The following is a 26,023-nucleotide window of genomic DNA, read 5'->3' as shown; positions in this document are numbered from 1 at the left end:
AAAATTTTAAGTGGGAAAAACAATGCTGAGCAACTGTGAGTTAAATCCCACCTCCTCAATGTGACCCTTAGTTTGTCCCCTTCACCATCTCATGAGACATGGGGGTGTCTGTAGAAACCTCATTTGGCCAGCGTTCACAGCACAGACATCTGAGCTGTTGTGGCCACGGCTCTTTATTTCCTCTCAGGTACATTCCTCGGCTGTCAAGGGTCGTGCATTTAAGTGTCTCCCTTATACACTTATTGTTGCCCAAAGGTAATTTGTGTCAATCAGAGCAATCAGTTCACTGAGAGGTGAGTCTGTAACCTCCAAGATCTCACAGACCAAGTAAAGGTCAGGTCATGTATTTGAACAGGCTGTCAATTTAGGAGATTCACAGAAACTGATGAATGATTTGTTCTTTAGTGAATGAAGGTCCATATCTACCTTATTTCTATATATAAATGTATTTATAAACCTATGTAGTATCTATAAATACTACAGATTTTTTCTCATGAGGCAAGAGAGTGAAAAAGAGAGAAAGAAGAGAGAATAAAGACTGTTTTACTAATAAGGATGCTAAAAAGGTGTATTTATGGCCCTTGTCAGATGTTTTGGGGTCTTTTTTCTTTTTCTGTATTTATCAGAATAGAAGCACAACAGAAAAATAATGCACTACATAAATTCTAGTTTTATTAGCATAAAAATGAAAAGTAATCACAGGAAATGATTACAGTATAAGTATGCTTATAAATTCAATATTTTTTAAAAGATGCAGTGCATGATTTCTAGTGGAAAAAATAGATGTTTATTTCATAGCTGAAAATGGACTTTTTTAGTATAAAAAAGGAAAAATTATCCAGGATGCTTAATGTGAGTTAATAAAATTACAATTAGCCTGAACAACTCTTCCAACTGTTTTGAAGCACTCACCAACATTTATCAGAGATGCCAAGCCTGGTTGGTGGGCTATAACATGAGAATAGTAATATTTGTATTTGCCCCTGCCCATCCCACAGAGTTGGTCTTAGAAATAAAATGAGGCAGTAGTATGCACAATAGAGGTCCCAGCCTGCACCAGCACAGGGCTTTTCCCATTCTATCACAGCCTCTGGTTGTATGTAAGATGAAGGGTCCAAGTGTCTTGGGTCATTGAAAAGGATGAGCATACACACAAGAGAATTTGGATGGAGCTTGGCAAAGTCTCAGAGATGTGCCAGCTTTCTTCCAATGGGCAATCGAAGGTCACTGTGCAGAAAACTGTGGGTGAAAGAAACATACCCACACCCCAACGTTCAGAGCAGCATAATTGACAATAGTCCAGATATAGAAACGACCTAAGCATTCATCAACAGATGAATGGATAAAATGGATGTGAGATATATATATATATGTATGTATGTATTATATATATGTATGTATATATAATATACACATACACATACATACACACACACATATACATTACTCAGCCATAAAAAAAAGGATGAAATTCTGCCATTTGCAACAACATGGATGGACCTGGAGGATATCATACTTAGTGAAATAAGTCAGAAAAAGAAAGACAAATATTCTATTATCACTTACATGTGAAATCTAAAAAATAAAACAAGTGAGTAAATATAACAAAACAGAAACACACTCACAGAAATAGAGAACAAACTAGTGGTTACCAGTGGAGAGAGGGAAGGGGAGAGGGGCAGGAGAGAGGTAGGGGATTAGCAGATACAAACTACTATGTGTAAAATAGATAAGCAACAAGCATATACTGTACAGCACAGGACAATGTAGCCATTATTTTGTAATAAATTTAAATGGAGTCTAATATATAAAAATATTGAATCACTATGTTGTACACCTGAAACTAAAATAATATTGTAAATCAACTATACTTCAATTGAAAAAAGAAAAAGAAAAAAAGAAACATACCCTGGGGTCTTGAATCAACAGCTAACATGGCTCCTACCCCTGGTGCGGTGCTACCTCTGAGTGACAGTGAGAGAAAATACAGACCAGCATTTTAAGATTTCATCTTGAAAAAGACTTACATTTTTGTCCTCTCAACTTCTTTTTCTCCTCTACTTTGCAAATAGCCTTCTTTCTTTGCCACTCCAGTTTCCAGGTTCTGTAAGGGCAGAATCAGGTAAATTAACAGGAGAAAAATAGGACCAGAAATGTATGAAGAAGTGGGGTGGAGACCAGGGCCAGGGGGCTGAGACTTGGATAAGAGAGCTGGTGAGAGGGTGAGGAAGAAGAGTTAAAAGAATGAGAAGCTCCTCATCTCTTGGTGTTTGAGAACACTGGAGAGGAAAAGAGACCTCAGAAAGGTTTCCAAAGGTTGTGAACTGGATCATAAAGTAACACCATTCAATAACCAGAAGATAAAAGGTCTTTCAAAAACATGATTAAAGATGGGAATGGCTCTTTAATTACCTTTGGATGCTAGACTGTGGGGTTTCTTTGGATGATACATTAAGTAACATTGGACCATGGGATGCTTGTGGTTTTTATTCAGTCACTCTGGCCATAACATCTTTTGATGGCATATATATTGAAGGCTAATATATCACTGACAAATCTCAAGTGAGAAATCTAGTGAGAGTTCAGTAATGAAATCTACCTCATGTGCCACAAAAATTCCTGAAACAACTAGAAACTCTTTCAGATCCCCACAGAGATACAGAAAGCAAAAGATTCTGTTTCACGTGAAAGCAGGGTTTCACAGGATGCAATACGGTCCAGTAGAAATTAATATATGAGTCATGTGCCTAATCATCTATTTCCAGTTACATACAACCGCAGATAGTTTTTCCTTTGGTGAAGTCACCCTCTCTGACTCTTTATAACTCTCCCAAGGATGTAGTAAGAAAATAAATCAGATTATCATTTGTATCTGTATCATTTGTGTCAAACTGAACATTTCAACAAAATGAGCAATAGTATCACAAGGCTGGTATATTAGTCAGGATTGTGGGCACTTCGTGGTCCAGTGAAGATGACATGTAAAATTAACCATCATAGCTGAGCATATAAAATTATAAATAAAACGATATTTTCATTTGATGGAATGTAGTATGAGATGTGTCTCTGCCTATTTGCCTGAGAGCCTGTTTGCCTGAGAACCAGTCAGGAATTCATCTTCTTGGGCAAGGGCACGCCTGACATTGAGGGATTCCTCTCACAGATGTTTTCCTGCTTTCGGCATCTCTCCTGAAGAGCCAGCCTTCCCGTGAGCTGAAGTGAAAGGACGGCAGACGCAGACTCAGTAGCAGGATGAGAGCCGGGCGGCAGGGAGCCTGGAAAGAGCCTAAGGGGCTCCTTCAGATGCCCTCAGAGGCTTCCACCTGATGTCTTCCTAGAGCACGTCCGCAGAAACCACTCCTTCGGGCACGGAACTCCCCAGACCTCTCACCTCCGCACCAGAGGTTCAAGAGCTGGGCGATCTTTTTTGGACACACAGCTAAGGGTACGAAGAGGTTGCTGAAGAGAAAAAACAAAGGGAGCTCACGGCTGGTTGTTGCCTGGGCTCACAGGTCAGCCCTAGAAAGTCGATGTCTCTGCTTCGCTTTGTCTTTCACAGTTCATTTCATTTTGCCATCAGAAATACATTTCAGTTTAAAACCGTATCTGAGCTGCACCCTCCTCTTATATTAGAGTGGACCAACTCTTCGCAAGGTGTAATCAGGCAGTGGTGTGCCTTGTATCCAGAGGAGGAATCCTTTGTGAATATCATTCTGGAGGAAGGGTTTCTTTATGATAATGACTTACAAGTAACCCATTACCTTCTCACCAGCCAAAAACATGTGCTTTTCCAGGGCACATCTACATGCCAGTAAGTAAATATGGAAGGAAGAACTGACTGCTTTACAAGGGAACATGCATTCTTTTCTCTTGTTGGAAACCAGTTACACAAGCTAGATTCAAGTTAGATTCCTCAATAGCTGTGTTCTTATTTGATTCATTCTCATAAGAAAAGAGATTCTGGCAGCCTAACTGGTTGCTCAGTCCTCCAGCTGGAGCTAATTTCTTTTCTTTTTCCATAGCATTCATCTACACATCTCTGATGAGTTACGGGCCTTGTGGGATAATTACTGAAGTAAATAGCTACCCTTTCCTAAGGTAAGCTCTTTAGTCTTTGTGTAACTCATCATTACTCCTTGCACAGCACTCAACACGGTCCGTTGCTTTTGGTAAGTTCTTCGTAAATATAAACAATAAAATGAGGATGTGTATTTGCCATGCAAAAGCCACCTAATGCTTACTAAGTAGCCACTAAGTAACCAGCACTGTGCGATCTAACTGAAAGGACATGATCTCCAACAAGGAGGGATTTATTTACACGTTGGTGAAATGAGAATTCCTTACACCCAGGACAACCAGGCATTTTGTACTGAGGCCATTAGTGAAGTACCTTCTGCTTCAGTTAATAGTTTCTGTAGCTTAGTGCAAAGACAAATACTAGCAATTGTTCAACATAAGGGATACAATATTATATAATCATGGTTTCTATAACTATCACTGCAGTGCATTGAGAAATACTGATTTATATATAGGCAAGTAAGATAGTAAATATAACTTAACTAGCAAGATACTTCTACTTAAAAAAAAAACTGTATCTGTTAAGAATGAGGATTTTAAGCTGATCGTAAAATTCATTTGTAAGAAAAACAAGCAAGAATAATAAGGGAAAACCTTTTTAAAAGAATCCATTGCAGGGGAGCTATAGTTTAATCAGTTATTAAAATATGTTATCAAGACTCTAAAATTGTGTGGTATTGGCACATGTAGAGCGAGAAAGACCAATGAAAAGGAACAGAAAATTCAGAAATAGACTCAATTGCGTATGAGATTATAATGTATGATAAACTTGACATCTTAAATCAATGAGGGGGAAAATGTATGTTTTAGTTAATGGTTAGGAATAATTGGAGAATTACAAGGAATAATGTAAAATTGGATCAGTTCCCCACACCAAGCACCAGGATAAATGGGAAGGCAACTTAAATGTAAAAAAGTAAAACTATATAATAACTAGAAGAAAACAACATGGGTGAATTTAAAATCCAGGAATGGGGAAAACTTTCTTAACTAGAACTCAAATATCCAGAAGTACTCAGGCGAAAGATTGATGTATTTGACTATATATGATAAAAATAACTTCTAAATGGCAAAAATACACCATAAGCAAAACGTGAAGACAAATGACAAAGTTAGGGGAAGAATCTGATGTCACCAGTAAAGGGTTAGTATCCCTACTATATTTGATGACATAAAGGAATCATTATCAAATCTTTAGGGTGATCCTGCTCTTGTGGTTATGTTTTTTAAAATTAGCCTTTATTGCTTAGAGATACTTATTGAAATATTTATGGATAAAATTATAGGCTGTCTTGGATTTGCTTCAAAATAATCAAAAGGAGGGAGGGAGGGAGAGATGAAATTAACGTGGCCATGAATTGAAAATTGTTGAAGTTGGGTGAAAAGTACAGAAAGGCTCCTTTTGCTATGATCTCTTCTTTTGTATACATTTCAAATTTTCCATAATTAAAAGATAAAATATTTTTGAAAAAAATGTTTAAAGCACATGATTACCTTAAAAAAACCCTCTTATTATAGTCATGCTCAATACATGTATGTGAACATGAGTGGAGTAAGAATGCAGTCTTGCACATTTGACCCAATAAATCCTTGTCTATTGTATTTTTTAAACAAAGGTCATCACCTCCATCATTATGGCTGACCAGATGCTCTGAGGGACTCTCCTGCTGCAAAACAACTAAATCCTCTTGAAGACACACTGAGAATGACTGGCTTCACAAGAGACAGGGGATGTGTTCAGAGATCCTTCCCTAACGTCCCCCCAAAATCACCTGAGACTAGAAGTAGCAGCAGGAGCTGGGGCAGCTGGAAAGGGCAGGGTTACCTGAGGCTGGATGGACAATAGCATGGCTCACTGTGCCAAGAGTGAAAGGAACCTCCACTTCCGTGTGCTACTTGAGATCCTCAGGGAGGCCAAAGTGGTCCCCCACACAGAGCCCCCTGGTCACCAGCAGAAGCGAATCATATCTGGGGAAACACAGCCATGCCCGTGGCTACTCTTTGCTACAAGAGCACCTTTCAGTAGTTGCAACAGAGACTGTTAAACCCATAAAGCCTTAAATATTTGTCATCTGGCCCTTTAAGAGAAAGTTTGTCAAGCCGCTACTTTCACCCCCAGAGGAGCAGTTTCAGAGGCCTCCATTTGGCCTTCCCCACAGGCAAAAGATCCAATATGGGAATTATTGTAACTGCCAGACATAGGAATTCTAGCTATACATTCCTAGATCAAATGGCCATGGACCTAGAAATGACCATGGACCAGGTGAGCCCGTGAACCCAGGGGATCCACTCTAAGTGGACTTTGGCCAGGACATCATTTATGACCAGCCCTACTGTGCTCCACGCTAATAGGCCATGATGACACCTATCCAATGGTCCTGGGAATATGTGGGTATTGCCCTTTCCCGAGTGTACAGATTCCAGAGTAGACGGCCATAGGTCCCTGTGCAGAAGCTCTGGGGTAATCATCACCACACATACTCATCACGGTAAACCTAGTTCCTCCTCCTGGGGATCTGGCCTACTCTTCGGTTTCTGGGTTCTAGGTTTGAAAACTGGTGCAAGTTCAGAAATTAAGTAAAGGATTGTGACTTTTTATTGGGGCCACTACCTTTAGTCTTTTTTGTCATTTATCTTTGATCTTTTTTCTGACAGCACAAGCTGAGGAGTACCTCTGTCAGCTGCCAATCGATTTTGCATCTCAGAATGCCATGTTCTGTTACCCTTCTTTGTAAGTCTTTGTAGGGTGGTCTCCCTCAGCTGCCCCTCCAATCTAGCCAGTCATTACAATAATTGTGTCCATGTGGCCTCCTTTATGAGAGCCTTTTATAAGCTACCAGTGAAACCTGCTTTTTATACCTAGCTTTTCAAACTGCTCATACATTGTTTACAGCTTTTCATTATCTTTTTCTAGGGCATCAACAGTGCAGAGCAATAGCCTTTTAATCTCATTGTTCTTAAAGTTACCATTTCCCCACATACTTCTCGACTGCCTGTTATTGTCACACTAGCTAGTGTGCCACACCCCACCAGTGCACCTTCCCAAGTCACCTCTGGTGAGAATGTTAACCACTAGATTGCCACCTTTGGCCAGGCACTATAATTACTCCACCTTCTCAGTGACAGGGGCCTCATTGCAATAAGGAGGTATATGATCCAAGTCCAAAATCTCATCTTATCACCCATTTTCTCCAGCCACTCCTGTCCACAGTGTCTGTCTCAGCAAGACCACAACTTTCTCAGATTGGGTTATCTCTGCAGGAAAAGTGGGGCTATGTAGGAAAGGAGCAAATAGATCTGTGGAAATTATAGCAAATTCTCCTGTTCTTGGGTGGGTGGCAGAGTCACTGTTATTTATTGTATTAGCTGATAATTTACATACATTTACATATAATCTTTTGGGTATTTCTAACAATATTTTTTCACAATAAGAAGGCAAAAATTGTTTATTAATTGTCTATATTGCATACAATTTTATGCTACCATAATTAGAAAATTACGAAAAGGCATTACTGCATTTGAAGTTTTTCTCTTAGGCTTTCAAATACTTTAAAACAATTTATGCATTATTTTGTTGTTGTTCAAAGTATATATAGTCGATTGGAATTAACTAGGAGTAGTGGTAATTATCTTTGTCACTTTTAATGTAATCTCATTCATAAATTTTGAATAGAAAAATGACTCGATTAACTTTTAATAATATAATCTGTTTAACTTAACTTTTAACCAATTTATGTTTTAAGTCTCCATTTTGAGATATATCTAGAGATTGATATATCTTTATAAGAAGTCATGATCTTTACAGGGTTCTGAGATAACTATCAATGTAATTAAGGACAGTTTCCCGGGCCAAGTTCTAATAAATTGTGCTGATTTTGCTTAAGTTTCATTTTTCCATGAACTTTGTTGCAATATTAATGTAATGATTCCCAATTCTTTGCATGATGGAGTCTTTAAATACTGATAAGACTTTGCATAGTCTAGAGTTATCAACAGATATCTTGGGTGACTGTTTTCTGTTTTTTAGGCAAGGGAGTACATGATTACATCTATGTTTTATAAAAATACAGCTTGGTGTTCTGATAATGAATGGAAATGAAGAGTGTAGGGAAGGAAGGAGAGAAGCTGTGGCGGACTCTTACCAAAGTCAAAGTGAAAAACAGTTAAGTGTCTAAATCAGATGGTGACACTGGTAGCAAAGAGAAGAATGGACCAGGAAGCTGTATGGGTATATCCTGGGGAAGCACCTGGTGACTAATCTGAAATAGAGATAAGAACAAGGACTAGTCAAAGGTGACTCAAGTTTCTAGTCAGGTGGACTGGGTGGAAATGTGCCATCAACACAGTTTGGTAATCAGTGACAAACTGACAAGTTTGGCAAGGAAAAGATCCACTCGAGTTTTACCCATATTAATTGTGACAAGTCTGTCGGCCTAGAGGAAGAGCCAACAGAGATTATCAAGCAAGTACATTTGCTAAAGGAAAACTTCATAAGATTTTTTAAATCTTTTAAGAACTTCTTTGCCATTACCTTAGTTATGCCTTTCCTATTTCCCCAGAGGAAACCAGACAGATCTCCTAGGCCTGTAGGAAAGGAGAAGAGACAGCCATTTAGACACCCTGAGCTGGAAGCAGCCCTAGGCCAGTCCTAATACCAGGTTCAGGTCCATGGTGGTCTAATATGGAACTGATTTTTTTCCATATGATTTTAGATTTTAGTCTTTTTAAAATCACAGTACAAAATATTTTCAAAATTATGAGAAGTCCAAATGTTTCTAAGTTTGTATTATACAGTTCATGCTAAAAATGAATGATCATATACCAAAAAGCACACAACCCATAATTCCAGTGGGACCACTGTGGAAATCATCAATACATAACAACAGGCCTAACTATATATAGCATTATGCCAACCAGTCCTCTTATAAATGGGAGATATAAAGCATTAGCAGCAGGCCCACTTTGGGCTTTTTTTTTTTCAGTTGAATTATCTTACCTTTAAATGTATTTGCATTGGGAGAAATGTAAAACTCCTCAAATGTAACCATACATACTTAGAAAAAGTTTTTCTTGTGATGAGAGCTTTTAAGATCTCCTCTCTTAACAACTTTCAAATATGCAATACAGTATTGTTAGCTATAGTCACTATGCTGTACATTACATTCCCAGGACGTATTTACTTTATAACTGGAATTTTTTACCTTTTGACTCTCTTTATCCATTTCACCCACTCCCCACCTCCAGCAACCACCGATCTGTTCTCAGACTGTATCTATGAGCTCAGTGCTTTTTATGTTGTGTTGTTTTATTTTGCTTTAGTTTCCACATATAAGTGAGATCATACAGTATTTGTCCCTCTCTGACTTATTTCACTCAGCGTAATGCCCTCAAAGTCCATCCGTGTTGTCACAAATTCTTTTTTTGGCTAAATCATATCCCGCTGTGTGTATATACCACACTTTCTTTATCTGTTCATTCATCAATGACATTTAGGTTATTTCCATGTGTTAGTTACTGGAAATAATGCTGCAGTCAACATGGAGGTGCATATATCTTTTCAAATGAAATTTAAAATTTTGTTTTCTTCAAATAAATATACAGAAGTATAATTGCTGGGTCATATATAGTTCTATTTTTAATTTCTCGAGAAACCTAGACATTGGAAACTTTTAAACCAGGCCTAACTCTAGAAACTCAGCCCTTACAATATGCTGACCTCATATGTTATATGCTTGGGCCCTTCCAAGGTCTTTAACTAAAGGGAATTCTTCTGAAAAAAAATTAAATTTTTGGTATGGAAGAGTTAGGGGGAACTAGAAGTTCTCAGAGGATGTACATTCTTTAGCTTTTGGACTTTAAGCCTCCAAACAACATGTTTGCCTACTTGACTTAATTCAAAAACGATCTAAGGCCTCCACGTGCTGGACACTGTGCTCAGTGTCACAGGAGAAACAAAGGTAAATAAAAACCAAGTTCTGCCTCCCAAGAAGCTCATATTTCTCCCCATCTTTGTCTACCGAACATCACTGGATGGCATACTATCCTAAAAGAAGGATTAGGTTTAGTGAAAGTACCAACAACCTAAGGTTTACTAGTTGTAGGCTAATACATAGCACAGGACTTATTTAGACCAATCCCAAGTCCCTACATTTAGCATAGTATCAAGGACAGCCTTGAATGGCAGAAGAAGGGCATGAGTGGAAAAGAGTAGCAGTTGGCAATCTCCTATTTATTTTTCCTACTTATTTTTAAGACACTTACAGTTTTATGGATCACTTATATGTTGTAGTGGACATTTAAAAAAATTTATCATCATCCCTTCCTTTAAGAATCTACCCCTTCCAGACATGATGAGATCCCAGTGGAGCTTTTAACCATGACACAGCCCAGCCTCCATTGGCCATAGGCCATCTGAGGGTGCATGACTCCTCAGATCATCCAATCATGTCCCTTAAGGCATAGTGATTGATTGGTCCAGAGGTGTGCATGTGCTCCAAGTAGAGCCAATCAGAATCTATTTTGCAAGTTGATATGTGGACAGCGGTAGAAGCAGCTATTTTTTCCAATGATTTCTAACCACAGACCAAACTTGTTCACCATAAGGGAAGAGTGTGCAAGTGGAACAGAGCCAGGCAGAGATAAGCAGTGCCAAGGCAGGAGACTGATGACATCATCTGAAGTCGCAGATATATTTCTTAAACTTTCAATTATGCGAAGTACGAAACAAAAACACACGGACATAAGCAAAACATTTTGTCTATATCTGTTTTTTCAGGGCTTATTTGTTGATGTAACTGAAATTTTAAGAAGCAGTATGAGAAATAAAGCTGAAAGTATAAGAAGTTAGATTGAGTATCTGTTGCTTGAAACCAAGAGTCCTGACTTAAAAAGGGAATAACATCTTTAATGTCCTTAAACCCTGTGTGGAGGTTTAGTGGGGCTGCAGCCTTAAATCTCTGAGGGTAACAAGGGGCAAAGCAGTGGGCATGGTGCAGATGCCCTGCTCTTCAATTGCTGTGCCCAGAAGAACAGCTTTCTAGGGTATGAGTTCACTGTGTCTCTCAAGTCTCATCCAAAAAGAATTGGAGCAATCTCTGCCACTCTCCTTCAGTATCAAGGATGTTGCTGGAAGCAGCATCTTGGAATTCTAAGCATCCAAGGCAGACTTCACCTCCTTATTAGCAATTTGAACGGTTTGCCATCAGGTCTTGGGACTTGACCCTTTTTCTTTGTTCTGACTCCCTGAAGATGCTGAGCAATGAATTGAGATCACTGATCTGAGATTTCTAACTCCACAAAGAGAAATATTTTAGCTCCTTCCTCTTTGTGATGAACACGTAGACTTCCGGTTATGAATAATCTGAAAATAAGCATTTCGTGGGCCCTCACGGACTGTTGTTAAACTGGTAAGTCATTAATCAATTTCAATTACTTGGCACGATAGGAGGATGAGGTCTGGAAATCATTGTCATGGCCGATAGACGGTCCACGGTGCCCTGGCCTGGAATTTGGCTACTGAAAGAAAACACATGCAAAAAGTAGCTGAGGCTTCAGCCTCACAAGCTCTGATAATTTATCACTAAAAATAAACATGTGCTCAAGAGACAACTACTATGTAAACACTCCCAGAAAGATTTTTCAGCATCTGCATACGGAAGCTGCCATCCAATACCCCGGGAAGCTGAGGGCACAGCGCACAAAGAATGCTTTATCTTTTGGGGGAGCGAGCATCTGCTGAGCTTGAAGGAAAGGCAGGACAAGGAGCCACTTCTCTTGCTCAGGCAGGGAAATGAAACGTGATTCATCATTCCGTCTTAAGCAGTCGCACGTTTACTGTTCCATAACAGTGCTAAATATTGGAGTTTGCCTTTCATTAGAAACACACTGCCTTTCCTTAGCGATGGTGTTGGGCTGCAAAATACTTACTGGGAAGCAGAGACATCAACACGCCTTGTTCTCCCTGAGTGTGCCATGTCCACCATATGACCTGGCACTTGGTGGTTGCTTAACAGTTTGTATCCCCCCCCCCATTTTTCTATTAATACTGTCTACTTTAGGCAAATATGATTTGTGAAAATCAGAACCTTATAGGTTGCTAAATTAGAACACAAATACTGTAAAACTAAAGGACTCTTTACCTCAGAACAATTAATAAACTGAAAGTTTCCTCATTTGAGATGCATTTAAAATATACAATTTAAGACTTGACCTATGATCCAGCAGTCCCACTCTTGGGACTATATCCAGATGAAACTTTAATTCAAAAAGATACATGCACCCACATGTTCACAGCAGCACTGTTTACAATAGCCAAGACATGGAAGTAACCTAAATGTTCATCAACAGATGACTGGATAAAAAGCTGTGGTATACACACACACACATACACACATGAAAAGGGAATATTATACAGCCATAAAAGAATAAATACTGCCATTTGCAGCAACCTGGATGGACCTAGAGATTGTCATACTAAGTGAAGTAAGCCAGAAAGAGAAAGAGAAATACTGTATGATATTACTTATATGTGGAATCTCAAAAAATGACACAAATGAACTTATTTACAAAACAGAAACAGTCTCATAGACAGAGAAAACAAACTATGGTTACCAGGTGGGGAAAAGGGAGTGGAGGGATAAACTGGGAGTTCGAGATTTGCAGATAATAACTACTATATATAAAATAGATATACAATAAGATCCTAGTGTATAACACAGGGAACTATATTCAATATCTTGTAATGGCCTATAATGAAAAAGAATATGAAAAGGAACATATATAATTGAATCACTATGCTATACACCAGAAATTAATTCATTATAAACTGACTCAGTAAAAATAAATAAATAAATAAAATGCACAATTTACATCCCACTTTTCAGGGACACTTCGAGGATGTAAGAAACAGGGCACACATTTGCGTGTGCCATTTTGTCTCCATCAGGAGGGCTAGAGGAAGAACTGACCGAAAGAAAAGCTGTTTCATGAAGCAGGAAGTTGAAAACTTAAAGCTTTTAACTTGAAATTAGGTTTGGGGATTATCTGAGGTCTTCAAATATTCATACAAATTGTATTCTTTGTTACCACGGGTCATAGGCGAGATTGTGCAGTGCCAGCATTGTGACAGGAAAACCCCCAGGATCATCAGTTCATGGATTTAGAATATGAAATTTTGCCATGGATCACACACGCATTGTGATGGGGAGTTGCTTTGGCTGAGCCATGTGAGACCCTGAGACCCCTGCCAAGATGAGGAGGGATGGGAGCCAGGTCAAAAGGAAAGAACTGCATGCTACTTGATATCCTGCTTTCTTGGCTTGCCTGGGAGCCAGAAAGCCTAAACCTGCCCCTCAATATAGATCAGACTTCCCGGAATAGACTAGCCTCCCAGCTGAGCCCGGTCTCCCCCAGCCCACCCCTGCCCTCTGCCAGGGTTATTCACATCTGCACTAGATGTCATAATGAAATCCTCACTCCAGGCCTAAAGTTGCATCTCTACAGGTGCCTTTCTAAATTTAGCAGATGGTTTAGTTTATTTCTCTTGTTTTGGGTTTGTTTATGATTTTGTGATCTCACATAGTTACACATAACATTATTTAAGGAAGATTGAGGTTTTCATGGTTCCTGACTGTGTAGAGTCTAACACTCACTTTTAGCAGTTACTGAGTAATTAACATTTCTGACTACCAGCTAGCTCCTTCCCAGTCTTGCTCCCCACATCAGAATTTATGAAAAGCAATCACCTAATTCTAGTGTTCAGTAAGTTTCTGATGGACTAATGATGGACTAATGTCAGAAGCCCAGAATTTAAGAAATAATCCTGTGACTAACTCTTGAGCATTGGCTTGAGCAAGTCCTGGACCGCAGGACTCTCATGATGGTTAATTCTATGTATCAACTTGGCTGAGTCACAATGCCCAGATATGTGGTCAAACGGTATTCTTGATGCTTCTATGAGAGTGTTTTTGAAACAGTGGATTTTATATAAAGCAGATTGCCCTCTGTAGTGTAGGTGAGCCTCATCCAATCAGCTGAAGGCCTGAATAGAACAAAAAGACTGTCCTCTGGAGGAAGGAATAATTCTGCAGCAGACAGCCAGCCTTTGGACTTGAACTGCAATATGAACTCATTCTTGGGTCTCCAGACTGCTGGGACTTGCCAGTCTCTATAATTATGTGAGCCAATTCCCTAAAATCTCTCTCTCTCTCTTTATTTTTATTTTAGTTTATCAATCTACTTCTCTGGAGAACATTGACTAATACAACTCTTTTTTTGTCCATTTTAAATTATGGAATAAATTGAGTCCATTCTGCAGGCATCATGGCTGCTATGATGAGCTAAAGAAATAATATGTGCAAGAGATTTGAAATAAATAAAGCACTGATCAAATATAGGATTTATTTCAGTACACCTTGAACTTAAGAATTTCAGCAATTTCAGTTAAAATCAGCAATTTACTTAAAGATAAATACCAAAAATTTCCTTTTCTGCAAACAGCACTTGCATGGAGTTCTAACCTTCAGTCAGGTCTCTCCACCAGTGAGCTCAGATAAGTCCAACCTAAGTATGGCCCCAAGGGTCTCAGAAGAAGTGGCACTATTTCAAGGTGAATGTCAAAGTTGTTCTCCCTGGGTCATTTACCTAGTTCTTGGTAGAAAGTCCTAACTTATCTCTAACAGGTCCTCATTCTCTCCACCAGGGTACACAAGGGTTTCCAGGTGACCTCTGATTTCACGTATATTTAGCTAACCAAGACTAGATTGATGACCCAATGACCTCTTTGATCATTCATTTATAAAAAAAAAAAAAAAAAAAAAAAAAAAAAAAAAAACCTATTCCTCCAACAAGGCTTTGTAGAAAATCTATCATCTGCCACAAACTGAGGGTCCAAAGATGATCAAGACACCACCCCGTATAAAACAATGTCCAAGGGAGATGACTGGAGACAGTCTCAAATCCCTAAGATCGAGAATATGGAAATGCTTTCATAGCCTCCTGGCTTTTCTCCTGAATCCTATTTTTTGCTTAGAGTCACATAGAACCTATGAATATTTTCACACCACAAGTTAAGCACTTTTTCAACTGTATTTAAGCTTAATCTCTTTTATAAAGCAATCATTTTTTGTCCCTTATAAATGGGAACAATTGCTTTGTTTGCTGTGTTTGCTCCTTTTACCAGATATACAATCAGTGATGAGCAGAGGACTAATAGAATCAATGGGTCATTAGGTTCATCCATTTACCTGATAACCAGCCTTGGATCTGAAATTCAGTCTCATACTTCAGATAATTCAGTTGATGCCCCAAGTCTACATATTGACACTTTTCTGTCCTGTAGTTGACCAAGTGTGGGTTCAACTCTTGCATTCCAAGAATAGACCACAAAATACGTCTTTTTTCTCCCCTCCAAGAGCAGGGCAGGGGTGCCAGAGCCAAGCTACTCTGCTCCATGCAGGACCCTCTAATGGGCAAGCTGTGGTCCAGGGATCCCCATTAGCCTGGAGTCCCTTCTTACCAAGCCTCCTTCCTTCTCTGTCTCCTTTCACAGGTGTCAGACCTGCACTGTAGTATGACCACCCACGCTGCCTATTTCCATCCCCCTTTCCCTTTATTTTACACGTTACATCTGTTGGGCTTCAATCCTATCCTGGCATCTGCTTCCTAAAAGACTTGAACTGACACGTTTTGTGTCTGGCTTCTCTCACCTAAAATTACATATGCAAGATTCAACCATGAGCAATCTTTTTATTTAAAAAAAATCTAATTATATACCAATAAGAGTATTAAAATTATATATACATATATAAATTGTATAACTCACTCTTTCTCATCTTTAGGGTTGAATCTACTCTTGCAACTGCCAGCCTCCTCGAAACTCAGCCAAATCTCACTGAAGGTCTAACACAGCCTGAAGTGCATCTCTGCTAAGAACATGTCCCAGAATCAGCTCACAAACTACAAACAGCTCACTCATTCATGTTAACAAATATACATTAATACCTACACTGTGCCAGGAACCAGGAGGGGCACCCCTTGGCCGGTCAAATAAATTTCAAATTCAGTAGCCTGGCAGTTGAGGGCCCCACAGTGTGGTTGGTCTGCCTCTGCAGGTTTATCTTCACATACCACACACTCACCCTTGATGTTATGTTCCACCGTTCCCAGGATTCCTCCCTCATACCAGTCTCAACCTCCAGGCAAGTCTGGGCAGGGCTGGCATCCCTCCCTGTCCACAACCCCAAAGGCAGAGGCTCACTTTGATTTCAGTCCCCAGGCAGCATTTTTGATGCTGATAATGGAAAAAGGCCTTAGGAACGAATGGGGAAAGCTCTGGGCTGAGAACAGAGAGAGCAGAGTTCAAGACCCTATTCTTCTACTTATTGCCTTTGTGATTTGAACTAGTCACTTAATCTTTCTGAGCCTCATTTGTATAATAAAGAGATCAAACTAGATTGATCTAAAATCCTGTATGGCTTGATTGAAGACTCCAACCTAAATGATTAAACAGGGAAGATGACGGAGACGGTACTGGTGCTTTTGGCTGTATAATGAACCACAGCATGTACTTAATGGTTCAGTTACTTTCATTTTGTCATTTACTTCAAAATAATCTTCTGCACTGCCTTGCCCCAAATACTGGGTAACCCTGATCTCCATCTGGTACCTATTCTGTGGGCATTCAGGGACTTTCATTTCCTGTATTTGAGTCTGGAATCTTTGAGAGCCCTAATTTCATTTTGGGGGGGAATAAAATTGGCCCTGCATTCTGGAACTTAAAAAAGCTGGACACTCTATGATCCATTTGTATCATAAACATGTTCACACACAAACAGAGAAAATCCAAACAATTTCATTAATATGTAACAGCTGTTCTGCATGTCAATAACTTTGATTGTTTTAACTTGTCGATTTATACAATTCAATCTTTATATCGTTTTGCATGAGTCTAAAATTCTTAAATGTAAGAAGGCAAATATTCATAATTCCATTTTAATAATATTCTTTTGGTTTGGAATTTCTGCCACTGATCTAAAAATAGTTAAAGAAGTTCTTTTACTTTTATTTTAAATATGAATGCCTTTTGACTTGATCATCTGTCATCTGAGGCTCTTAGCTTCCCTCTGAATTGAATTCTATGCATGAATTCGTAATGCTTGAAAATAGTAGTTAAAAATGTAAACATCAACAACATACACACAACAATGCTCAAGTTAAACTGCTTACTATTAATGCATGTGATTATGTAATATTTTAAGCACTTAATAGCACTTAGAAGATTTGTCTTCATATAGCTCTAATATTCTCTGGAGTTTTCATTCCATTTTCCAAGCATATTTACTTGCTCTTTTAAAAATTGCTAGAGAAAGCCAAGATAAATATGCGACCAGGCATTTAATAAGTCTCTTTAAGTTTATTATACAACAGGGAAAGAAAGGAAACAAACATTTATTATGTGTATATGTGCTAACCCGTATGCTAAGTACTTTCATACATTTTCTCTCATTTAATTACAGATAAAAAATTGATAGTAACACAAAGGAAAAGTAATAAACTTTGAGAATTTAACAGAAGTCTGATGATTTTACTAAATTCATGAAGTTTTTTAATGCCTTATTCATGTACTTATTTATTTATTTATAATTGAAGTATAGTTAATGTGCGATATTATATTAATTTCATGTATACAACGTAGTGATTTGACACTTAAATATATTACAAAATGATCACCATAAGTCTGGTCACCATCTGTCATTACACAAAGTTGTTACAGTATTATTGACTATAGTCCTTATGCTCTAAATTACATCCCTGTTACTCATTTATTTTGTAACTAGAAGTTTGAACCTCTTAATCCCCCTCACCTATTTCTCTCCTCTCACCTTCCCTCTAGCAAATACCAGGTTGCTGTCCCTATGAGTCTGTTTCTGTCTCATTTTATTTATTCATTTGTTTCGTTTTTCAGTTTCCACATGTAAGTAAAATCATATGGTATTTGTACTTTTCTGATTTATTCCCCTTAACATAATACCCTCTAGATCCATCCATGTTGTCATAAATGACAAGATTTCATCCTTTTTATGACTGAGTAATATTCCATCATGTATGTATGTACTGCATCTGTTTTATCCATTCATCGATAGGCATTTATGTAGCTTTCATATCTTGGCTACAATAAATAATGCTGCAATAAACATAGGGATACATAAATCTTTTCAAATTAGTGTTTTTTTTTTCTTTGGGTAAGTACCCAGAAGTGGAATTGCTAGATCATATAGTAGTTCTATTTTTAATTTTTTGAGGAACCTCCATACTGTTTTCCATAGTGGCTGCACCAACTAACATTCCCACCAACAGTGCACAGAGTTCCTTTTCTCTGCATCTTCCCCAACACTTATTTGTTGTTTTTTTTGATGAAAGGGATTCTGACAGGTGTGAGGTGATATCTCATTGTGGTTTTGATTTGCATTTCCTTGATGATTAGTGATGCTGAGCGTCTTTTCATGTGTCTGTTGGCTATCCGTATGTCTTCTTTGGAAAAATGTCTATTCAGGTCCTCTGACCATTTTTAATTGAATTACTTGGTATTTTGACATTGAATTGTATCTCTTTATATATTTTTTAATATTAACCCTTTATTTAGTATATACTTTGCAAATATCTTCTCCCATTCAGTAAGCTGCTTTGTCATTTTGTTAATAGTTTCCTTTCCTGTGCAGAAGCTTTTCAATGCCTACTTTAAGTTCAAGTTGAATAATGAATATTTATTTGATCTCCCTAAAAACATCATTTCTAGTGTATAATTAAGATAAAACCTTCTGGGATTGCCTTGATAACTAAAAATGTGTTCAGGATTTTGACTCTTCTATTTCTCCTATTCTGTCATGTTAATTTAATATTAAAATTATATTTTACGTAGTCTTCCCTTTGTTCAGCTTATTTTTTAGGAAATCTGAGAACAGATTTGCATTAGGTGTGATATGTTCTTGGAGCGTTGCAAAAATGTATTTCATTTGTATCTAATAGACTTCATTGACATAAAGTAAGACATTTTCAGGTTACTTCTAATTCAAGTTTTGAATTGTTAATGAGTCCGTAGTTAAAATAGCAATTAAAAAATAATAGCACTTAACTAGACCCATTTGTACCTTTAAAGTGTATTGAAATTGTCCGAGCATGTTATCATAAAGCAGAAATTATTGGTGGGGCAAAAGCTCTTTGATCCTGATTGGCAATGAATGGTCACCAAGATAAAAGACCTTAAAATATCCATCCTTGTAAGAAAAAACAAAACAAATCCTGTGCCTTCTAGGAGCAATTTGTAGAAGGAGTAGTATAAGAAGGCATTCTTTATGCATAAATAGAAAAACATGGATAAAAGATAAATATTTTCAAATATTAAAATTTACAATAGCAATGTCAGTGGTATTTTTATTGATTGACTGAAAGTTAGCATTATGAGAAATTGATGCATACCATTGTAGTTCACTAAAGTGGAAATTTAATAAATGAGACTCAACTGACTCAAGAGTTATGTTATTAACAACAGTTATTGACATTTGGGAGCAAAGAACCATCACGTTAGTTTCTCATTGGATTTTTGCAACAGCCCAGTAAGTTCTCTATAATCAGCATCACCATTCCCTTTTTACAGCTGGTATTGATGTTAGACTAGGGCCAAGATAAGAATGGTCAGTAACTGATTTTGAGTTCCCTGCTGGCCCCATTTTCCAAGAGGTTTAATTGAGGACATCAGAAGTACATGACTATTTAACTTTGTTATATTACACCTACATTCAACTCCTGTTAGCTTAGCCAAACTCAAGAGATTGTATAGATTACAGGCCAGTACTTTTCAACTTTAACCCACATAAAAATCACCTAAAGGGCTTGTTAAAACACAGACTTTCAGGTCTGAACCTCAAAGATTCTGATTCAGTAGGTCTAGGAAGGACCTGAGAATCTGCATTTTAACAAGTGCTCAGCTGATGCTCCTGCTGCCAGTCCATGGTCCACTCTTTGAGTTACAGTGTTATATGCTACTGGCTTTATTTAATCTAGTGCCTAATAAAGGAATAGATTGCTAGAGCCACAAGGAGATAGCCAACAGGTCTGCAATAATAGCTTTAATGCTAACAGGGCCATTTGGCATGGCTGTGAGCTGCACAACTCTAGAGAGTGCTACTTACACAGCTTAAACCTGCACAGCTGTCAGTTTCATCTTTAAGTACTAAATGTGTATGCTCTAGAAGGAGGAGTGGGAATGGAAGAGGCAGAGAAAGGAAAGAAACAGTATCATTTCGACCATTGGGTGTTTGGGATTCCCCAGATCCAGAAATATTATCACAACCAGTCTACTTAGGCTGATTTAGGGTCAGAAATCATATCTAAGGAGAAAATCTTAAATCAGCTTTGGAAGCCAGATGCTATAGATTAAACGTTTGCGTCCGCCACAAATTCACATGTTGAAACCTAATTCCCAATGTGATGGTATTAGGAAGCGGGGCTTTGGGGAGATGCTTAGGTCATGAGGGTGGAGCTCTCATGAATGGGATTAGTGCCCTTACAAGAAGTGATTGAGAGCTTCTCAGCCTCTTCTGCTATGTGAACACACCAAAAAGATAGCCATCTGTGAACCAGGAAGCAGGTTCTCATCAGACATCAAATCTGCTGACACCTTGATCTTAGACTTCCAGCCCCAAAACTGCAAGAAACAAGTTTCTGTTATTTATAAGCCACTCAGTGTATGGCAGTCTGTTCAGAGGCCCAAAAGGAATAAGACACCAAGAATCTGGGGAGTTTTGAAGTTCATGTGGTACTAGTTGAGGTCCAGAAGACAAAAGCCATCACAAAATTGGGAAGAAGATCATCCAGCCCATTTTTCCCCAGGCTACCCAGTGACTTTGGTGGCATGGGGACACCGGAAGCATTAGGAGACAGTATCAAGATACCATCAGCAAGGACACCAGCAGCAGAGGCAGTGAAAACCTGCCTCCTCCAAGTGGCTGGCAAACAGCTGTCTCCCTCACAAACCTCACAAAGGCAGGATCAGAAGAACTGAGCAACTGTGAGATACCACCTAGTGACTCCCAGCGAGGGGCAGGGTGGGGGGAACTCAGGGCGATTCCACTGGGGGATGGGGCTGAGATCTGGGAGCAGTGCAGGTGGGGAATAAAAACCCTGCTGAATGTTACTAATAAATGCAACTTCTTTCATGCTCACAGGCTGGTGAGTTCCAAGGAGATTCAAAGGAAAAAAATTTTAAATTACAGCTATCATAAGAACACAGATTGCAAGCATTCCCTTTTATAATGGGAATAACTTTATTATTTTACTGTTAGTCACACATCATGAGTAATTCACATTTCTAATTGATCTCTGCTGCTTGTAAACCACCACTTCAACTACCACTTCAGTTTGCTACCAGTTTGACAACTGATACAAACCCATAGCTCTGCAAGTGTGGAAGTGTCAGAAGAGCAGGTTTTGCTGAGGTCAAATTCACTGAGTTGTAGAGACCGTCTTCTCTTCCTCCTCCTCCCAGCATTCCTTGCTTGATCCATAAAGTCCACCTCTTGGAAAGTAATGGGAAGAGAGTGTCTGTCTTCGTTTCACCTCAAAGAAGAGGAGTGATGTATCTAACTAATGAATTTGGGGAAAGGAACTGAATTGTTCCTAGCTTAGTTCTTTCTGGTTTGGATGTGGTGAGTTCTCAGGGAAAAAATTATCCTCTTTTGTCATGGAGGGGTTTGCCCTCCATGAAGGAGAATCTTAAACTTGTGTGGGAGATGAGCAGGTAGTCTAGTTCAAAATCATTTAGCTGCTGTTTCAAACCACATTCTCCCATCAGGGTCCCAAAACAAAAAAACAGGTGGCACACTCAAATTAGGATAATTTGACGAGGGTATATTTACAAATGGGCAACTGACAAAGATGGGAGCAGAGTGTAGGAAAAGCATGAGGGATTGTGCCAGGACAGAGCTCCCCATGTCAGTGGCCACCATCCAATCTGTTGAGGGCCTGAACAGGACAGTAAGACCAAAGAAGGCTGAATTTGCCTGGCTGCATGAGCTGAACTGCCATCTTCTCTTGCCCTTGGTGTTCCTGGTTTCCAGGCCTTCAGACACAGACTGGAATCTACACCAGCTCTCGGGCCTTAAAACTACATTGGCTTTCCTGGTTCTCCAGCTTGTGGGACTGTTCAGCCTCCATAATCATGTGAGCCCATACCTTATAATAAATCCTCCCTGCCTTCCTGTCCCTTCCTCCCCAGTCTATTGGTTATGTTTCTCTGGAGAATTGTGACAAGTACAGATATGCTATGGGAGCCCCACCCACATTATCTTGCCATTTTGGCACTGCCCATTGCAATGCGTGCTACTCAATGGTTTCTAACTTTAAGCACTTACAACTCTTTGCCTGATAGATTTCTCAGACCAATAGAATCTACTTGACTGCATACCAAGTAGCTGAAAGTGCCAGACAGATAATGGGTTCTGAGAGCAGCCCTCAATCAATAAGTACTAGGAGTTGAAGGACAACTATCTCAGCCCCTTGCTTCTCAGGAAAAATTCCAAGGCATCTTCTACACTATCTCCCAGAGTTCACCAGTAGGACCACGTCCTAGCTGTCCACAGTGGCAGTATGCTTGATACCACTCTTTATTAGGCTTCTTGCCCTTCCTTGTCTCACTGTCCCATTGTCTTACCTGTACTTACTTCTAAGGATTACCTCCCAAATAAAAACTATTTTACTCAAGTCCTTGATTCAGATCTTCTTTGGGTGCACCCAAACTACACCAGTAGTACATACAGGGGGAAAGAATCAATAAATAACTGCCTATAACAGTCTAAGCATATTATTTAGAAACATAGAAGATAGCACCAGAAGAAATAAGTAAAATAATTGAAAGTGATTAGTCTGGGGAGGGGATTTGGGAAAGGGCTGGGGAAACAGGTGGGCAAGAAACAGCTGGTGTTCGTTAAAACTTTGTAATATTGTTTGACTATTTGATACACATACATGTATTTCTTTTATGAAAATGAAAGATACTATTAAAATATGCTTTTGACTTTCTTGAAGAATAGAGCAGCAGGGGAGTAAAAGAGAAATATAGAAATACAGACCGATTAAGCTGGAGGAAGAAAGACATTTCCTTGGGAGAAGTGGGATCTTGTAGTCAGGCCAGAAAGCTATGAAGAGAAAAATAATATACTGGAGGCTAGACTTAACCTGTAAAGCATGGAAAGTCTAATTTGTTATAAACATGAGAGTATAAAACAGGATGATGTCTTAGGCATCGCTAGCTGTTGATGGCGAATGGAACTCAAAAGAAATGTGAAAGAAAAAGATTCAAGATTTTAGGAAGCAAACAAGAATGTCATCTCCTGAGAGAATTCAGATGCAAGAAGTACTGAGTGGTACTCTCTTATAGACACAGGTAGGATGCCCATAAAAATACAAACTGGGAAGTACCCTCTTGGAGAATGAAATGGCTCTACTAAGTGGTGACAGAAAACTTGGACAGCTTTGAGAGAAAATGAGTGAGAAAATCAACATAGAATATGAAAAACATTGTTAGATGAATTTCATGGTGATCCAGTTATTGTAGCAAGAATGCAGGAGCTGCCTGTCCTATGAGAGAATACGCTCCAAAAGTTTACAGAATTAAGAGGTTCTGTTTCTAGAAATGGCTAAATAAGCTCCTATCAGACCACAGATAATTATAAACTCCAGGAAAAAATGTAATAACACAACAATCTGAAGGCTTAGAGTGTGAATAAAAGAAGATAGATTTTGGAAGGGAGAAGATGCTCAGAAAAAGAGAATGCAGTAAGGTAAATTTCCCATTTTTATGGCTTTTAGCTGAGGGATAAGCTGCAGTTGCACCATGCAAAGCAACTAGAACTCTGATAGAAAACTCAAAGTTATTCTGTCCTAAAGAACTAGAAGACAGAGTGCAGGGAAATACAGCTGCAAGAAAATGAGAAGATTATCCTGGAAAGTATTTAGATAGATGGAGTTAATACTCTACACAAATCTCTGTCAGACCCCTCATGTCTAGATAACAATAAAAGAACTGAACTGAGATATGAACTGCCACCTAAGAAACAGAGTTTGAAGTTTGCATCTAGCCAAGTCCCAAATGAGAAAAAAGAAGAAAAGTCAACACTCTTCAGAAGAGTTTAATATAATCCAGTCTCTACAACGTGATACTCACAATGTCTAGGATACAGTCCAGTACAGCCAACATATAATAACCAAGAAATTATGACCCAGTCTCAAGAGAAACAACAATCAATACAGACCAAGCCCAAAATGATTCAGATATTAGAATTAGGAGACAACAGTTTTAAAGCAGCTATTAAAATATGGCCAATGAGGTAGAAGAAAATATGCTCAAAATGAATGAAAAGATGGGAAATCTCATCAGAAAACTAGAAGCTATAAAAGAATTAAATGGAAATTCAAAACTGAAAGCTAAAATACCTGAAATAAAAAAATTCACTGGATAGAGCACAATGCAGATGACAGAGGAAGAAATGTCAGTGAACCTGAAGGCAGATCAAAAGAATTACCCAGTCTAAAAACAGACAGCAAGACAACAAGGAAAGAAGACGGGAAGGAAGGAAGGAAACAAGGAAACAAGGAAAGAAGGGGAAAATTAAAGGACAGAAACTCAGGGTCTGCAAGACAATATCAAAATGTCTAATGTTAAAATTGGAGTCCCAGGAGAAGCATAAAGTGAAAGAAAGGAGCAGAAAAGAATATTTGAAGAAATCATGGTCATAATTTTTCCATAGTTCATAAAACTCGTAAATTTACAGATTGAAGAAGCTCAGCAAAACTCAAGTGGAATAAATATGGGGAAAACCAGACCCAGCACGTGACAACCAAACTGTAAAAAACAAAACATTTTTAAAAGTCTTGGGGGAGGGTATAGCTCAGTGGTAGAATGCATGCTTAGCATGCACGAGGTCCTGGATTCAATCCCCAGTACCTTCATTAAATAAATAAACCCAATTACCTCCCTGCCTCAAAAAAAAAAAAAAAAAAAAAAAGACAAAACAAAACAAAACAAAAAAACCTAAAAATAAAAGACTAGAAAGCAGCCTGAGGTAAATACCACATTTCCTCTAGGTTATTGTTAACTTTGTGTTGAAGCAATGGAGGACAGAATACAGTGGAGAGACATATTTAGGGTACTGAAACAATTATATCCAGTGAAAATATCCTTCAGGAATAAAGATGAAATCAAAACATTTTTCAGATTTACGAAAAAGAAGCTAAAAGGATTCATCATCAGAAGTCCACTACAAGAAATACCAAGGACATTCTTCAGGCTGAAGGAAATGATACTAGATGGAAACTGGGATCCTCAGGAAGGAATAAAGAACATTGGAAACAGCAAATAGCTGGGTAATTATAAAAACCTCTTTTTTCTTTAACCTTTAAGAATGCATACAGCTTAGAGCAAAAATTATAACATTATCTTGTGAGATTTATAATATATAGAGATGCAATAAATAGGCCCATTATAGCATAAAGGAAAAAGGGGGTAAAGGTTGCAACCTCTACAGTTGCAAGGTTTCTACATTTTATGTAAAATGGTAAAGAATAAGAGGACCATAAAAAGTTAAGAATAGATACTATAATTCCTAGGACAATTAGTTAAAACATAAAATGCAAAGAAGTATAGCTCAACAGCCAATAGATAGATTAAAATGAAATTCTAAAATATATGCAATGGATCCAAAAGAAGGCATAAAAGGAGAAATAGAGGAACAAATGAACAGCAAGAACAAACATAAAATGAATAACAACATGGTAGGCATAAATCCAACCACACTAATATGAGCAATTCAGTAGTGAAAAGAATCTTTTCAACAAAAGACACTGGAATAACTGGTTTATCCATATGGAGAAAAAAATCTGACTCCTAGCTCAC

At 38.4% G+C, this 26,023-nt stretch overlaps 1 long non-coding RNA gene across 4 annotated transcripts in view; it reads right to left on the bottom strand.

Annotated features, from left to right (window-relative positions):
- The window catches only part of LOC106730288, a 48,935-nt gene that overhangs the window by 6,621 nt on the left and 16,291 nt on the right, over nucleotides 1-26,023 (bottom strand). For all 4 annotated transcript variants that reach the window (XR_004320064.1, XR_004320066.1, XR_004320063.1 and 1 more), the window contains exons 3-4: nucleotides 8,609-8,661; nucleotides 2,028-2,104 (exon numbers count right to left, since the gene is read on the bottom strand). This is a non-coding gene — a long non-coding RNA (uncharacterized LOC106730288). The remainder of the gene's footprint in view (nucleotides 1-2,027; nucleotides 2,105-8,608; nucleotides 8,662-26,023) is intronic.

The sequence above is a fragment of the Camelus ferus genome, chromosome 5 (assembly GCF_009834535.1).
Source record: "Camelus ferus isolate YT-003-E chromosome 5, BCGSAC_Cfer_1.0, whole genome shotgun sequence".
Taxonomy (NCBI): Eukaryota; Metazoa; Chordata; class Mammalia; order Artiodactyla; family Camelidae; genus Camelus; species Camelus ferus.
This window is presented reverse-complemented; position numbering and strand designations above follow the sequence as displayed.